A 9,647-nucleotide genomic window follows, 5' to 3' on the forward strand; every position below is an offset into this window, starting at 1 on the left:
TTCGTCAGTGGAACGAAGGTGATGGAAGGAGAACTTCATCGGTGACGTCGGTCAGGTCCGATGAAGATATACAAACACAGATATGTGATATCCCCACTGCTTCCTGTGATCTTCTTCCCTTTACCAGATGAACAAAAAACCTTTCAAACACACTCTCAACATCACTTAGTCGTAGGCAAGGAAAAACCAAGCCAAAAACTTTGAACTATATCAAGAAGACACATCACCAGTGAGGTTAGATTGATTAGAAATTGGTGTATTCTTAGGTATTAGTGTATCTGTGATGTGGTTTTTAGGATGTGATTAAATTTTGTCAGGCTATATAAGGTTAATTTGTAGATTCGGGTACATATGATTCTGTGAAAAGGGTTTGGACGAATTTGTAATTGGTAACATTATGTTTAAACTGGTGATTTCGATAAGGTTTGATAGGAATTTGGTGTAAATCTCCAGATAGGGGTTTCTTGTTTTGGCAAGATGAAAGGTTATGGTGATGGTTCTCAGTATAGTTATGTTGCTAGAAACTTTGAGTTGTCTACATTCAAGTGGTGGGCGTGTGTTTCAAATTTAAGTGTGCTTATGTATGTATAGTTTCGGTTGTAGGTTAAAGGGGGAGGAGAGAGAGAGATATAGAGAGAAAGAGAGAGAGAGAGAGAGAGAGAGAGAGAGAGATGTTCTTTTATTGGTGGGGTAGGGGCATGATAGGGATAAAGGTGGGTTGATTATTCATTCTGAATTATTTAAATATGATGGGGATAAGGGTGGGTTGATTATTCATTTTGAATTATTTAAATACTCAAAAAATATAAAAATAATATAAAAAGAGATTATAAGGGTAAAATGGTCTTTTCAAGTCTTTTAGGGACTAAAATCACATGAATTATCTGATTTTGGACTTTTTATGCAAATGGAAAGTTTTTGGACCCCATCTAATGTTTTTTTTAATACCACAAGGACCAATCCTGCAAATTTGTCTTAAAATTATTTAAAATGGTGGATTTGCCCTTGGTATTTTTTTCCCATTTTTTTATTAATTTCTTATTTTTCTGATTAAAAGTAAAACAAAAAAGAAAAAAAAATATAACCCTACCCTACCCTACCCTTACTCCCTTCCCTAACTCCCTTTCTCTCTCTCTCTCTCTCTCTCTCTCTGTCTCCCTCTCTCTCTCCCTCTTTATATATATATATATATATATATATATATATATATATATATATATATATATATATATATATATATATATATATAGGTAAAGGTTCAAATGAGAACCAAAAAAGAATAAGAACCATTACCTGATGCATCTAAAGCTTATTAACTTCAACTTCCCTTTTAACATTTAGAGCAAAAACCTTCATTTATATCCTTCAACCACCAATCTGATGAACACCACCACTCTCATCACTTGTTGCACCACCGCCACCACCGGTGACGGCGACTTCACCACCACCACCACCACCAGTGACGATGTCTCCACCACCAATCTACGAGATCCACCTCCAGATCTATGATTTTTGACGCTAGATCTACAATTTCCTCCTTCAGATCTATAAGTTTTTCAGCTAGATCTCGTGATGTGGAAGGAGTTCTGATGGGATCTCGAGACGTGGAAGGATTTCCAAGAAAATCTAATGTTTTGAAAAAGGAGTTCCGGTGGAATCCAAGCCGACACCAGTGCCACCATCTAGATGTGCGATTTCCGCTCTAGATCTATGAGATCCACCACCATTCAACCACTATAGAACCACCAGTAGTGTCTTCCTCCTCAAAATTTGTAAGTTTTGCTACTAATTGCCACCAGAAACGGCGATTACAATGTCACTGTCTATTGACGAGGCCAGTTACACGAGCACAAACATCGACGAGACCAGATATATGAGATCTTGCGAGTGGCAAAGCAAGATCATTAAGATTTGGTGGTGTTGTTACAACCAATGTGTCACTCATCATCTTCTTAACATCAGGTATATTATGATGAGCTTATATGAGTGTTTTTTAACCTCTGTATAATTATCTTCATGTTTATTTATTGTGTTTTACATCTTACTCCATTTTTGCTACCTATTATGTGTTAAAAGGCTTAGTAAAAATCAGAATCAAGAAACATTTCATGATGCACACAATGTGTTTGATGATTTGCCTGAATGAAAAATTGAAACTGTAAATAGTGTTTGTTGTACATTAAGTTGTGAATAAATGTATAAAACTTATGTATTAATATTTGAATAACCTAAATCCTACTGTGTGTGTGTGTTTTATTTGTATTTATGAATAGTTTGAGTTGTATAAGTATTGTGAATGGTTTTTTTTGATGCACACAAGGTGTTTGATGATTTGTGTGAATGAAAATTATAAAATTTGAAAAGTGTCTTTAAGTTGTGAACGCTTTAAATTAGTGTCATAAACTGCTTTATTAAACTGTGAAGTAACGTTTTGAAATATGAGTTTTAATTTGAGAATATAGTAATGAATGTATAACTTTTATGTATTAAACATCAAATTTATTATACTAAGTAGTGAATTTGTGTATTAAATTGTGAATTGACTGTATTAAGAATTTTAGGTTGATAATATGGATGTGAATTTGTACTTTTGTGTATTAAATTATGAATGTATTGTAGTAAGTTGTGAATTTTATGTATTAAGCTATGATTTTTATGCTTTAAACTGTGAATTAACTGCATTATCTATAAATTTTTTGTTTAAACTGTGCATTAACTGTGTTAAATTGTGAATTTTTTGTATTACATTGTTATTTTTGTGTTTAAAAATGTAATTAATTGCATTAATTTGTGTTTTTTCTGTTTAAACTGTTAATAGACTGTATTAAGGTGTGAATTTTTAATGAATTTTATGTTAAAATATAAATGATTTACGTGAGAATGTTTTTTTTTAGTTTTCTTGTGAATATATTTATTTTTTGTGTTGTATAAATATGTAAGAAGATATTAGTTTTATAATTATTTTGCAGTAAACTTATAATAAGTGAATTAATTGGTTTACTAAATTATAAATATAATATTTAAACTGTTAATTAACGATTTTATATACATATTTGATTTAGAAGGAAGGATGATTGCGATGGTGACAATTGTGGCTGATGATGTCGTATTGTAGTTGGTGGTGACGGTAGAGTTTGAGTTTATCTTCTTTAAAATTTTAAATTATTGTAAAATGGATTGTATTAAGTTGTGAATTTTTGTGTATTAAACTGTAAATGGACTGTATTAAGTTGTATATTTTATATAAATTTTGCCCTAAAATATGAATGAATGTATGCATGAAAATATAGTTGTGTATTAGTGAATTAATATGTTGATTAAACTGTGAATATGAAAATTTTAAACTGTGAATACGCATTACACACGACAGATTTTTTAAGGAAATCTAAAATTTAGAAAAAGAAAAATTGACTTTGTCAAGGCATAATTTTTTTTTATTAATATTTTGTATATTTGGTTGCAAAAATAAAAGTGTATGTATTAAAAAGTATTACCAAATAAATTAGAATTATAATATTTGTTTTATTAAGCTGTGAATATGACCTGAAAATACAATTAAACTTGACGTTAGTCCGGCGGTGGTCCGACATCGGCTCGACAACGGTCTGATGGTGGTCCGACAACTTCTAAGAATAAGTGGCAACTAGTTGTAAATAAGAGAATGAAAAAGTTTGTTTTATATAATTTTAATGTTTAATCTGTCTAAAATGTCTTTAATGAAAACATTTAAAAAATGGTTCTTAGGGTTCTTAACCTTTTGGGGTTTTCATTTGAACCACTCCATATATATATATATATATATATATATATATATATATATATATATATATATATATATATATATATATATATATATATATGTTTAGATTATTGTCTTCTAACTAATTATTGTATGGATGTAGAAATGATTGTGGACCAATCATTTTAGTTATTTTAAGAAGACATTTATCCATATTATTAACTTAAAAAAAATAATACCATTTAATTAAAAGAAGGGTAAAAATGCATATTTTCATTATTGTCAAATTATGAAACACAATTTTAAAAAGGAAATTTTCAGATTTTAAGGGATTTTGATTATCTTAATTTTGAATTTTGATTTTTTTTAAATAATTTGATTTTAATTCTGTTAGAAATGTTATTCTATGATATTGTTTTGTTAGACTATTATTCTATTAGAGTATTAATGAAGAATAATAAAATTTTTGAACCTGAAATTGAATAATAACAACATTCTAATATATTCATACACTGAACTTAACTACAAATTCATAAATATTCTTACAGACTGATACATTTTAATATAATTGGACATATTCTAACAGAATGTCATCTTCTAATGGAATCCAGAATACACTTGATCTTCTTCACGAATCCAAAATACGTTTGATCTTCTTTTAAAATCCAAAATACACTTGAGAAAAATTATTTTTGCAAACTAATTTGATTCCAACCATAATAGAAAATGTCAACATCACTTGATCTTCGTTAAGAATGTTGAGCAAGTGAACCAATTAGTTTGTAATTAGAAGATTACTCTAAAATAAAACCACTATCCTTACTTGATTCTTGAAGCTTAGTAAGCTCATTACAATCACTTTCAAGCTCCCGGATCTTATCCTTCAAAGCTTGAACTTCAAGGAGATCTGGTATTTTGTAACGCCCGCGTTTCTAGGCAATGCATTTTCGTTGATGTAATAGTCTAGGTTAACCCTTGTAACTTTTTTTTGAAGTATTAATGATGAAATATTTGAGTATTATGTGAATTATGTGTATTTGTGTGTTTATTACTTAATTATAAAGATATAATTAATAAAGGATAAAAATAAGCGTCAAAATTAAAGTATGAGATAAGCCTGATATTTTTACATAAAGTTGTAGTGGTGGAAACAAGGATTTCAGAGATATAAAGAACACCGAAATCCGAGTTATAACGAAGAAGTTATGATCTGTCGAAGTTTCGCGACAGAACCGGCACGACGCTGAATGACGTAAAATATGAATTTAAGATAGAGCGATATCTAGCCTTAGGTGCTGTTTGTTTTTTTGAAGCAAAAATGTCTGCAGTTTGCGGACCACATCTGCAAGCCTTTGCGGCTGAAGAGGTGGACCAAATGTCTGCAGTCTGCAATAAGAAGACTGTTTGTTTTTAACATCTGCAGCTGTTGAAATAAATTAATTTTTCAAACTTATTTTCATGTCATAAAGATTAAAAATGTATTTTCAGCAAAAAGAAAAAGAAAAAAAACGGGTGGCCTTTTTTTTTGGTTAAAATGAGGTCTGAAGACCCTTTGAAGACAGTGGCCCATGTCTGCGCCAGGAAGACCTCGCGCAGACGTTTTTTGGTCTGCGCACTTCCAAAAAACAAACACTCTGCGAGGGCATATGTCTGCGCGTTGTCTGCATGGCGCAGACAAAAGTGGTTGCGCAGCTCTTCATAAAAAAAACAAACAGCCCCTTAGTGATCTAAACGAAAGTCGTAGAGTTCGTTAAACTGAGAGCGTGCATAAAAAGAACGCCTAAATCTAACTTCGTATGAGGAAGTTATGATTTTCCGAAGTTTCGACTTAGCAGTATGCAGCCCGAATCTTCGATTTGAGATCGAGTGATTTTTAGCCGAAACAATCTAAATGAGAATCGAATATCTCATCGATAGTAGTGAAATGATAAAAAGATAGGCGAAAACGGACGTTGGATGAAGAAGTTATGATTTTCTAACGGAGTTTTCCTGTCCCGGCCTACTAAAAATAATATAATAATAATATAGTAAAAATAAAGTCAAAATTAGCCAACGGAGTCTAAACAAGAGTTGTAGAGCATAATCTCACCTACGCGTGGATATAGAGAACGTCAAAAACGGAGCTCGTATGCGAAAGTTATGAATTTCTGAAGTTCGGGGCGTGAACCCCAAGGTTGTGTCAGAGCTCACGAGGTGAGCATTAAGTGGCTCACGAGGTGAGCAGATGATGGACGTCTTCCAGGGCAAGTGGCCATGACGAAAGCAATGACAAATCGAGCTCACGAGGTGAATATGAGAAACTCACGAGGTGAGAATTAAAAACTCACGAGGTGAGTTTAGCATTTTTACAGTATAAATAGAAATCAAGGGTCAGCCGATTTAGGTTGCTCATCTCTTACTCTCCCACTCTCGATACTCTCTTTAAGCCCTATTTTAACCCCCTAAAGCCCCGGTGTTTATCCCGAGACCCGAAGCAAGTCCCGAAGCTCGAAGATCCCGCAAAGAAAAGAGTTTCCGAGCCGAAGCTCTGCCCGCGAGAAGCCCGATGTGTGAAGTGATCCCGGTTTCACCGAAGAATACTACCATTACAAGCCGTAGTGCTATCTGATCATCTTTTGATCATGTGAATGTGTAGTCACTTTCTTCTAACGCATAATTATGAAGTATTTTATACGAAATACGTGTTATGTGTATATTTTGTTGTTATATGTGTGAATGTATATTCACTTTCTTCTATCTCATAGATATGATTTATTCTCTATGAAATACGTGTTATGTGTATGTGCCTCATCTGTTGTTTGGAATATGTATTGAATGAGAATGCTATACAGGTTTTAAACTATGCATAAAAATATATATTTTTTTATCTACTAATATGTTGGGTAGAACATGGGTAGATAGTTGATGTGTGATAAATAGATGAGAGGCCTCGATGTTGTTTTTGATTCAGTCATCTAGCGGAGTTTAGATGACGACCACAGACTTTTCTAGACATTCCTGTGGAACGCTAGCAGGCTCGCCACCTGTAGGTGTGAATGAACTTGGGTGTTCATTCGCTGTACTCCATCCCCCTCATGGTTGCCTTTTTTGACATATCTTGATGGGAAACCCCCGAAGCATGTGTTGTCGCTCCGATGAAATATTCTAAGACTAGGTCCCTTGTATTAGTTGTTTTAGGGACGTAAAGTGAGAATAACGGGAGTGAGTAATTGGGTTATTGTTGGTTGGTGGAATTAAATATAATAATTTATTGTGGGTTGAAAACCCTATATGCTCACTAGGCTTCCAAGCCTGACCCACTCAGTTTCTTTGTATTACAGGTAGTGGCGCCAGAGCATAAGTTGGATGACTTGTCAAGTTATTTTTGGATTATAGACCTGTTGTTTTATATAACTGTTGTAAGGTCTGTATTGAAATGTTTATGCTTTTGGTCTGTTTATTGGAACATGACATCCCGAGTATTGTAATATAATGAAAAATACATTTCTTTAAGAAATGCTTTGGTAAATATTATTTTATCATATTTTGTTTTTGGGAACAAATTCCGCAACTCTTTTAATCAAAGGATTACTCTGAAATCATTTTGTAGCACCCGGTTCCTGGTACGTAAATGTTATTTGAGTATTTCCTTTCTTTTAGCCTTGGACTCGGCGAGTCATAGGTCCGACTCGCCGAGTGGATGCGGGACCCGGGACACGTTTAATTTGGCGACTCGGCGAGTCCATATCCTGGACTCGACGAGTCACAGCTGTTGGATGAAACCCTAAGTTCCAGGGGTTTGCACCCTATTTAAGCGACTTATTCGCCCCAGGCCAGCCCCCATTCTCTCCCCAGAGCTCCCAACCCTCGTTTATGCTTGTTCTTTGAAGTATTAAAGCCTTGTTGTGTGCTTTTGGAAGGTTTTGAAGGAGGAAGGAAGTAGATCCAGAAGAAGGGAAGCCATCCAGGCATTATTGTGTTCTTCCAGCAGTTCCTTTGAGGTATAACTCGTTTTCCCCATGATTCTATGCTTAGTACTTCATTTAGGTCTTTCTTGGACAAATCCCCAAGCTTGTATGTGCAATATATGTCGTAATAAGATATTTGGCCTCTGGATCTAGGCAAGATTAAGCTCCAGGAGCTCAGATCTGTTAGCTTTATGGCCCCATGTTGCTTGTTCACCCTAGATCTACCCTTTTGAGACATTTTGAGCCCTAAAATCCATATTGGTGAATATCCACACGTAAAGTTGGTAACTTTACGTGTGATTCGTGTCCTAGAAGTTTAGATCTGTGAATGGCATGGACCGGAATCGAGCAAATCTATGTATTTAGTGGGTGCATGGCAACGACTCGGCGAGTCGTTCATATGACTCGGCGAGTCTGTTCGCGAGTCTCCGAGTTTGTCCCCTTTTCGTAGTGTCGAGTGAGCAGTGAGTCACGGGGTGTGACTCAGTGAGTCGGAAGCTAAACTCATCTATGGAGGTACTCGGCGAGTCAATGCCCTGACTCGGCGAGTTCAAGGCAATCTCCTTAGATCAAGAACAGACTCAGCGAGTTGTTCATACAACTCGGCGAGTCTCAGCATAAGTGTTCTTCTGATGAAGATGGACTCGGCAAGTTGTTCATACAACTCGGCGAGTCTTAGCATGAGTGTCCGTCGGATGAAGATGAACTCGACGAGTTGTTCATACAACTCGGCGAGTAGGATGAAGGACTTGAATATTGGTTAAGAAGGTGAACTCGTCGAGTCGTCGCCTAACTCGACGGGTAGGATCGGGATTCAGGGCAGTCGTTTGGGTAGGGACTCGGCGAGTTGGAAAGCCAACTCGACGAGTCGGGTCAACTGAAAGTTGACTCTGACTTTGACTTAGGGCGTGGTCAGGGGTAAAATGGTCATTTTACCCAAAGGTCAGTGAGCAGTGTTTGATTGAGTATGTTATGGGAATTGCAGCCGGAGGATTTCCGGAGCAGCAGCAGCAGCAGTAGGCAGTCAGTTCCCGATCAGATCAGCAGCTACTTCGAGGTGAGTTACCTTCCAGTAGCGGTGGGTCTACGGCCACAATGCCGGCCCACCAGTAGGAGTTATTCGTAGATGTTTGTCTCTGTGATATTCATCTAGGTATTGCCTGCGTTATGTTATGTGCTAGTATGTTATGATGCTATGTGCTAGTGACAGTAGATGGGAGATAGTCCCCGAAGTATCCGGTCGGTAGGACCGAAGGGGAGGCCAGCACCCAAATATGCTAGGCAGTATCCGGTCGAAAGGACCGAAGGGGAGGCCAGCACCCAGATATGCTAGGCAGTATCCGGTCGAAAGGACCGAAGGGGAGGCCAGCACCCAGATATGCTAGGCAATGTCCGGTCGAGAGGGCTGAAGGGGAAGGTCGGGCACCCAGATATGCCTGACGATATATGTATGTTATGAGATTATTTGGTATGTGGTACGGTGGGGGAACTCACTAAGCTTTGTGCTTATGGTTTCCAGTTTTGGTTTCAGGTACCTCCTCAGCTAGGGGAAAGGAGCCGGCGCGGTAGCAGCATGTCACACACACACTCTCTGGTTTCCGCATTTACGAGATTCTCTGGGATTTATACTCTGATATTTTGATTGGTTGTATGATTTGACTTTTAGACACGGTTTACATTGTATCATGGTTTGATCAAACAATGTTTTAATTATTAATGTCTCCTAAAGTAATGTTTTAAAACGAAATTTTTGGTCGTGAAAATTGGGTCGTTACACATTTTAAAAGCATAAATTAAACCGGTCTTTTCTGGCCGTGATTTTGGGGATGTCACATATTTCCTTTGGAACTTGAGCAGATAAATTTTCTTTTGAAATAAAAATTTCTTCATATTTCAAGCTTAATTTCTTCGACCATTCAGACTCATAATCCAGTAGAGTTTGAGCTTTGAGAACTTGTTCA

This window comes from Lactuca serriola, chromosome 9 (assembly GCF_051521515.1).
Source record: "Lactuca serriola cultivar US96UC23 chromosome 9, Lser_US96UC23_V15, whole genome shotgun sequence".
Classification (NCBI taxonomy): domain Eukaryota; kingdom Viridiplantae; phylum Streptophyta; class Magnoliopsida; order Asterales; family Asteraceae; genus Lactuca; species Lactuca serriola.